Source organism: Pseudonaja textilis, chromosome Z (assembly GCF_049901715.1).
Source record: "Pseudonaja textilis isolate UNSWEBS1 chromosome Z, rPseTex1.2, whole genome shotgun sequence".
In the NCBI taxonomy this organism is placed as follows: Eukaryota; Metazoa; Chordata; class Lepidosauria; order Squamata; family Elapidae; genus Pseudonaja; species Pseudonaja textilis.
The window spans coordinates 112,952,254-112,959,771 of record NC_142008.1 but is presented as its reverse complement, the minus strand read 5'-3'; positions in this window follow the sequence as shown (position 1 = coordinate 112,959,771).

Here is a 7,518-nt window from a genome sequence, read left to right as displayed (position 1 = left end):
TTGGATATGGGATTGATGTAGAGAAATGGCAAAAATTGTGGTCTCAAAACTATAAAATGACATTGTCAACAGCATATAAAGAAAATTTATATAAGATGTTTTACAAATGGCGTTTTCCCCCAACAAGAATAGCAAGAATGTTCAAGAACAAATCTGAAAAATGTTGGAAATGTCATCAAGTACCTGGCTCATATTACCATATGTGGTGGACTTGTGCAGATGCCAAAAAATATTGGACTAAAATCCACATGGGGTTGGAAAAAATGAAAAAAAAGCATATAGACTTGAAATGAGAGATATTTTACTGGGAATTTTACCTGAAATATATAGTAAAGAATTGAAATATTTGATCGTAAATGTATTAACAGCAGCTAGGATTGTATTTGCCAAAAACTGGAAAAATGAGAAAGTACCATCACAAGAGGAAATTATTAAGAAAATATTGGAATGTGCTGAAATGAGTAGCTTGACATTTGAAATAAGAGAACAAGATGATGAACAATTTTATAAAATTTGGAATCTATTCTATCAATAGTTAGACAATAAAACATGGTAATGAAATATGTAGATTTTTAGAACATAATGAATATATAAAAATGTATTTTTTATTATATCTACAAAATGATTGTAGGATAGATCTGAGATGATAATATGAACTGTCACAAAACAAATTAAATAAAATATGGATTAGCTTGTAAAACATGAATGAATAATTGTACAGTGAAATGATTGATTAATAATAATATTAATGTATTTAGGAATATTTGATTGACAGTATGAGGATATATATAATGTAATTGTAATTGAAGACTACGAAGTGGAAGCACAAAACAATTTGTAAACCAACCGGCACACTGTATGTATATATATATGGAAGATGGCTTGATGTTTTTATGTTTTATTTGTCTGTTTGTCTTAAAAAACAGTAAAACTTTATTTAAGAAAAGTTATCAAAAGCTTTTTGTGCAACTAAAAAGATCAATGCCATTTCTTTTTCTGAGTATGTGTCCTAATATTCCAATGTATCTAAAATAATTCTTACATTATTTTTAATTTGTCTTTTTTGTAAAAATTCATTTTGATATGGATGTATAAATTCATTCAAATACCTGTTAAGACTTTGTGTTATTATTGAAGCAAATATTTTGTAGCCTACATTTAATAGTGAAATTGACCTATAATTCTTTATTTGTGTTAAATCCAAATTTTCTTTTGGAATTAGCATAATATTACTTCACAAGTCTTTGGTATCTTGGCTTCTAACAGTGCTTCATTGTAAACCTCATTGTATACTTAATACATCTTGTGTTTATAAATTTCTGTTGGCAATCCATCTGGCCCTGGTGTTTTAACATTCTTTTGCCTTTTAATCACCTCTGTCAGTTCTATCATTGTTATTTTTTAATTTAACATAACTTTCACCATTTCAAATACCTTTGGTAATTCTCCTTTTCCCAAATATCACAATATTTTTTTCCTCTAAAACTTTTCATTGATAGTATAATTTTCTGTAAAACTCCTGAACTATTTTCTTTTTACTCTCATTTTGATACTATAAGTCTCCCTTCTCCCTTCTCTTGCAATTTACTTATCAATTTCCTCTCCTTCTCCTTTTTCAAATTGTAGACTAACCATCTTCATAGTTTATTAGCATTTTCAAAAAAAGTTTTGTTTTGTTCTTTTGATTTGTTGTTCCAGTTCTTCTTTTTCCATTAAATTCAGATTGAACACTTTAATATACGTGTCCACTACATAATCTGTGAACTATTAAGGAAGGGGTATTTTCATTCTCTTTATTTTGTAGTAAAATAACATTTCTAAAAATAATTTTTGAAATAATTTTAGATTTTACATTCTAAAAGTAAGTCTTGTATTTCATTATACTGTACAAATTGTACTGACTTAACTATGGTTATTAGGGCCTGAATTTCCATTGCTAAGTGGTGCAATTATAAAGTATGCTGTGATTTGACCATTCCAGCAGTTCCCAGTTAAACAAGGACTGCCCGGGTTTTTAAGTACCTCTTGGATTACAAATCCCAACTTTCTTACAGCTTCCACGTTTACTTTGCTTGTGGAAAATCAGCAAGAAAGGTTACAAATCAAAATTATGTAACTTTGGGATGCTGCAAAAGTCAGAAATCCAATTGCCAATTCCCAGTAGTGTGATCATGTGATCACTGTGGTATTGTGACGCCTGGAATTTCAAGAAAGTCATAAATACCATACATTCTGCACCATTAGCATTTCAAATGATTGCTGAACAAGCGACCACCTGTACTTAATTATTTCTATGTTATCTCATAGGAAGAGACCTCCAAGATGTTTTCAGTCCCAAAAGGTAGACCACACTGAGAAATTAACACCATGTAAGTCAGGACTAATTTTATTGCAAGAGCTATAATAACTGAATCTTGCAATGTACTCAACCCTCCATTACATTCGTTTTGTTTGATATAGTATGGCTTCTCTGAAATGTTTTCTCAATTTATATTTCTTGGTCAAGGTTCAAGCTCTTCTTATTTGACTGTTGCCTTGATTGTGCCTCTCCCCCCTGTCATTCAAGACCATTCATATGGTCTTTAGAAATGTGAATATTTCCCTGTTCACAAAACATTAGCTGGAGATGAAGGAGCCTGACTGCCTTTGTCTCTTGTTAGTTGACCAGGAATGGAGATATCAGACATGGTAGCCCAGTTCTGTATTTGAGCCATGATTGAATGCATATCACTCCTCCAAGTGAAGTGATCCTGAACAACATCTAGGTTACCATTACTTAGTATGCTTAAAATCTCATAGGTGTATATATATTATAGGCCACTCAATCAAGCAGAAAAAAATGATGTCCTTTTTGCCAGCCAACTAACAAACATATTCAGGAAACACACAACAATAGTAATGGGAGACTTCAGTTATCCTGATATCAGTTGGAAAACTAATTCTGCACCAAGTGAGAAATCAAATAAATTCCTAACCAACCTAGCTTTTGGGCCTTCTTTGCAGTGGCCATAGTGTTGACTGACCAAGTAAGGTTGTCAGAAATATGAGTTCCTAAAAATTTAAAAATATGAACTCTTTCCACACAGTCTCCATTGATATATAGTGGGAAAGGCTCTGCTTTGCATCTTCTGAAGTCTATAATCAATTCTTTGGTCTTTTTGATGTTCAGAGTGAGGTTATGTCTCTTGCACCACAAGACCAGTCTGAGAACTTCTGACCTATAGGCCATCTTGTCTTCTTCTGATATGAGTCCCACCAGTGTGGTGTCATCTGCAAATTTTATTATAGAGTTAGTGGGACAAGAGGTAGTGCAGTTGTAGGTGTAGAGTGAATACAAAAGGGGGCTCAGCACACAACCCTGTGGAGAGCCAGTGCTGAGAACAAGAGTGGAGGAAAAAGATCTGCCAATCCTTACAGTTTGGGGTCTGTTAGTAAGAAAGTCCTTTATCTAACAGCAGATGTGAGAGGAGAGGCCCATTTCTAGCAACTTCTTAATCAGTATATCTGGAATGATGGTATTAAAAGCTGTAATCAACGAAAAACATCCTTACATAGCTCCCACTATGCTCCAGATGTTTCAGTGCAAGGTGGAGAGCCGTGGCAGTAGCATCCTCTGTGGATCTGCTATTCCAATAGGAAAACTGCTATGGGACAAGGTTTGATGGGAGGCAATCCTGTATATACTTTAAGATGAGTCTTTCAAAACACTTCATAATTATGTGTGTGAGAGTTACTGGTCTATAATCATTTAAAGTATAGGAGAGGGCTTTTGGGGAACTGGAATAATAATAGAAGTTTTGAGACAAGGTGGAATAATGGCTTGTGTAAGAGAAAGGTAAAAAAAAAATTGCAAACACACCTGCGAGATGGTCAGCACATGCTTTGAGTACCTTCCCAGGTATCCCATCAGGGCCAGCAGCCTTTTTCACATTCACTGCTCTAAGCACCGGCTTCTTCTGGTACTGCTTCTTCTTGTACTGTGAACAGTTGAGTACAGGTGGTTTGTAGAAGTAGTGTGTTCAAAGACCTATTCAGTTCGTATAGGGCAAAGAAGCAGTTCAATTCTTCTGCCAGTGATGCGTCCTTATTGATTGATATGGGATTGCTGCCCCTGTAATTAGTGATGTGTTTAATTCCCTGCCAAGCCAGTCGTGGATCATTATTTGTGAAGTAGTCCTCAGTCTTCCTTTTATAGTCCTCTTTTGCCCCCTTGATGCCCCATCTCAGTTCCGCTCTTGCTTTGTTATACCAAACCCTGTCCTCAGACCTGAATGCCATATCGTGTGTCTTGAGAATAATTGCAAGTCCTTGTTCATCCAGGGCTTCTGGTTTGGAAAAATCTGGATGCGATTATTTACAGGAACCATATCCATACAAGTCAAGATGTAAAACAGTACAGTTTTTGTATATTCCTCCAAATCCTCTTGTTCAAATAAATTCCAATTAGTATTTGAGGAACAATTCTGCAGGTGATCAAATGCTCCCTCCAGCCAGGTCTTGATGAGTTTGATCATCATCCTGATTGTTCTTCTCTGTACTTTTTCTAGAGTCTCAACATCTTTTTTATAATGTGGTGAACAAAACTGGATGCAGTACTCTAGGTGTGGTCTTATTAAGGCTTTATAGAGTGGTATTAGTACTTCCCTTGACCTTGACTGTATCCCTCTGTTAATAAAGATTGCATTAGCTTTTTGGGCTGCTGCTGCACACTGCTGGCTCATATTTAGCTGGTTGTCCACTAAGACTCCAAGATCCCTCTCACAGTTACTGCTATTGAGCCTGGTTTCTGCCAGTCTATATGTGTACATTTGGTTTTTCTTGCCTAAGTATAGGACTTTACTTTTCTCTACATTGAATTTCATTTTCTTAGGTATGGCCCAGTGTTCTAGTCTGTCAAGATCCATCTGGATCTTGAGCCTATCTTCTTGGGTGTTAGCTATTCCTGCCAGCTTAGTATCATCTGCAAATTTGGTAAGTTCACCTTCTATTCCCTCATCTAAGTCGTTAATGGAAATATTGAAGAGTACTGGGCCTAAGACAGAACCTTGGGACTAAGACATGATGGCACAACACTATAATTCCTATTAAGCCATTTACCTGCATTCTTTTTCAGACAATGATGACTGTTCTCCATGTCCAGAAGATCAATATCCAAATCCTGCCAAAAATATGCACATTCCAAAGTGGATCCCATTTTTGTCCTATGAAGAACCCTTGGGGATCAGTCTGACTGTTCTTTCTCTTTGCTTTCCTTTAATGACAACGTTGGTAATCACAATCTTTATGAAACACAAAGACATTTCCATCATCAAAGCCAACAGCTGGAATCTCCCTTATACACTCCTAATTTCTCTTCTTCTCTTTTTCCTTTGTGACTTTCTATTTGTTGGGAGGCCCAATATGTCTGTTTGTCTCTTTCGACAACCAGCTTTTGGCCTCATCTTTTCTGTGGCAGTTTCTTGTGTATTGGTCAAAACCTTTGTTGTGGTTCTAGCATTCATGGCCACCAAACCTGGTTCCAAATTGAGGAAATGGTTGGGGGGAAGTATGGTCAGTTTCATTCTTCTATCCTGCTCTCTTGTTCAAATATGTTTGTTTTTGTGCTGTGTGGCTGATAACATCCCATCGTATCCAGATTTTGATATGGTTTGAATGTCTGAAGTAGTCATGCTGGAGTGCAATGAAGACTCAGTCATTTTCTACTGTGTTTTGGGCTTTATGCGTTTTCTTGCTCTGGTTAGTTTCTTTGCTCCTTTTCTAGCTAGGAATTTACCTGACAGTTCCAATGAAGCCAAATTAATCACCTTCAGCATGTTGGTCTTCTGCAGTGTTTGGTTGTGCTTTATTCCAACCTATCTAAGCACAAGGGGAAAGTATGTGTTGGCGGTGGAGATCTTCTCCACAATCTCATCCATCTTCCTTCCCAAGTGTTTTATCATTGTGATGAGACCTGAGCTGAATGATAAATACCAGCTCATGAAAAGAAAGCTTTAAGCTTCTGTTTGCCTCATATTCTTTATACATCCATGTTGGAGAACTTCCTCACTTTGACATTTAAGCCAACAAACAATGTACAGAGACAGTGACCTTCTATCATGCCCTGTTCCCTGTGTATTGAATAGATAGGAAGTTTTCTTTTTTCTCCTCCTGGGAGGCAATTATGAATGTAATATGTTATGGTGAACATAATATGTATGAATTAAATGTGAATTGTAAATTTGTCTTTAGTGGTCATCTTAATTCATGAGCAGTAGAATCAGTAAAAAGAAGAGTGGTTAAGTACAAATGAGAATTTGTTTAAACAGTGAAGGCCTATGGTTTTTTTTGAAGAAATCAGACAGAGTGTATTCTCTGATGCATACCGCTTGTAGTCATCACCTACAAAACATGGAGTAAATTCAAAAGCTGGCCATATGCCTTCTTCTCAATAGCAAAGATCAAAGAAATCTCTAGCACAAAAATAATTCTAGTAAATTCAAATAAATTCCATCAGAAGTCCAATAAATGCTAGTATCCAATTTGTGTCTTCTTTTAGTCTTCTTTTAGGAGAGTCAATGCAATATAACGACTATGTAGAACAGCATGTTTTATGATCATAAGTCTGTTAGAGTAGATAAGAGTTTTGCAACACTTGAATAACTGTGTAGAACTGGAGATTCAATGATCATAAATCTGTTTGAGTAGATACTTTTGCAACATTTGAATGAGAGACACACTGTGATTCTTATGTGCCAGTTGATGAGGTGCCTCAGTGAGCACTGGCTGAAATTTGCCTAGAATTTGAAACCAAGTTATCTGAGAAATCATCTCACTCCAATAGGTTTAACTCCAATGGGTTTAACATGCATTCTGGCAAAAGAGGTATGCTGTGGATCCCATTGGTGAAGGAATTTTGGCTGACAGGGGAATTTTCCTGCAGCCTTTTTTTCTTCCGTTTTCCCAGGGTCTCTGGTCCGCAGGATTTTAAATTTTGAGTTTGGTGGTCCCTGAGGTCCAAAAGGTTGATAACCTTTAGAATATCATGTGTGCTGAGATGATTAATTAGTTCCTACCTCCTCCTTGTACATATTTTATTCCCCTCTCCCTTCTTGGTTAATGAATTTTAACTGAATTTTAAATATGTACATTTCTTTTGCTTCAGGATTTTGTATCATATTTTAATCATATGAATATAAACTGTTTAGGGTTATATTGGCAAGATGGATGGCACAGACATTTAGTAATATATAAATCTCATCTTGGTAATCTTATTTTCCAGCCTGATGTTTCATTTTGGTGACACACTGTTTGGTTTTTACTTCCTAACTGTGCTGTACAATAGTTGGTTTGTTTCTTGCCGTGATCTGTGCTTATATTGGTTTGATATTACAAATATTATATTTGAGTACATTTTGGAGTTTTTCAATACTTGTGCTAGTTGTTTCTTTGGAAGCTTCATCGCAGGGAACCTTATTCTGTAGCTTTTGTGCTCTTCCAATTATTCTTTGCTTCAATTCTTCTAGTTCTTTAGTTACAGGG